This window comes from Physeter macrocephalus, unplaced genomic scaffold (assembly GCF_002837175.3).
Source record: "Physeter macrocephalus isolate SW-GA unplaced genomic scaffold, ASM283717v5 random_1928, whole genome shotgun sequence".
Taxonomy (NCBI): Eukaryota; Metazoa; Chordata; class Mammalia; order Artiodactyla; family Physeteridae; genus Physeter; species Physeter macrocephalus.
Genome location: NW_021147214.1, coordinates 15,085 through 16,160, shown reverse-complemented (window position 1 = coordinate 16,160; position 1,076 = coordinate 15,085). Strand labels below are relative to the sequence as shown.

At 59.4% G+C, this 1,076-nt stretch overlaps 1 pseudogene; it reads right to left on the bottom strand.

Moving 5' to 3' along the window:
- Positions 1-248: 248 nt before the first annotated feature.
- Positions 249-367, bottom strand: LOC112062913 (uncharacterized; annotated as a pseudogene).
- Positions 368-1,076: the final 709 nt, after the last annotated feature.

The window sequence follows — 1,076 nt, the reverse complement described above, 5'->3', positions numbered from 1 at the left end:
CGCTGCCTTCCAGGGCCGCCTTCTGGCCGCCTGGCCCCGGCCAGGCGGGCGGGGAGCGCCCCTTCCGGAGCGCGCTGTGGTGGGAGGGGCCTGAGGAGGTGGGGCCTGCAAGGGTGCCCGGCAGAGGCGGAGGCGGCCTCGGCCGCGGGCGACTGAAGGAGAAGGCGGGGCCTGCAGCGGTGCCCGGCGGGGGCGGACGCGGCCTCGGCCGCGGGCGACTAAAGGAGAAGGCGGGGCGGGAGGCAAAATGCCTACATCACTCGGTATTCGCAGGCGGTCTCCCATCTAAGTACTAACCAGGCCCGACCCTGCTTAGCTTCCGAGGTCAGACGAGATCGGGCGCGTTCAGGGTTGTATGGCCGTTGACAGGGGTGGGGCCCGCGGGCTGCCTCTTGAGGCCCAGCTTCGCTGGCGCTTGCGCCTTACCGCCAGCCCCGCGGCCAGCCTGCCCAGGCAGGGGAACGGAGGCCTCGGGTACCGCGGGGTGGCGGAGGGCTTGGCGACCTCCCAGCCCAGGGCGGGAGGGACCCAGCAAACCCTTCGGCGCTTGGCGCCCCGCCCCAGATCCCGCACGTCTCTCACAGGGACGTGGCCCCGGAACACGTCCGGGGACGTGACAGGAATCATCTTAGCCAACTCAACCCCAGACAGTGTCCTCCAGGATACATACTATGTAGTAGCACACTTCCATGACCTAATGTCCATGGGAGCAGTCTTCACTATTAGAGGAGGCTCCTACATTGATTCCTACTATTCTCAGGTTGTACAGTTAACTCAGCATGAGCAAAAATTCACTTCACAAGTGTATTGGTAGTAGTAAATATGACTTCCTGCAGCACTTTCTTGGCCTCTGAGGGATGTCACTACATTAGTCTGTGTACCCTGAGGCACACACAACATGAAATATTTTGTCTTTAAGCTCATTCATCTCAGTAGCAGCAGTAATGCTAATACTCTTCATACTTTGAAAAGCATTTGCATCTAAACAAGAAGTCTTAGCAGTGGAAACTCCTACTCCTAACCTACAATGGTTACACAAATGCCCTCCACCATATGCTATGTTTCAAGATCTTACC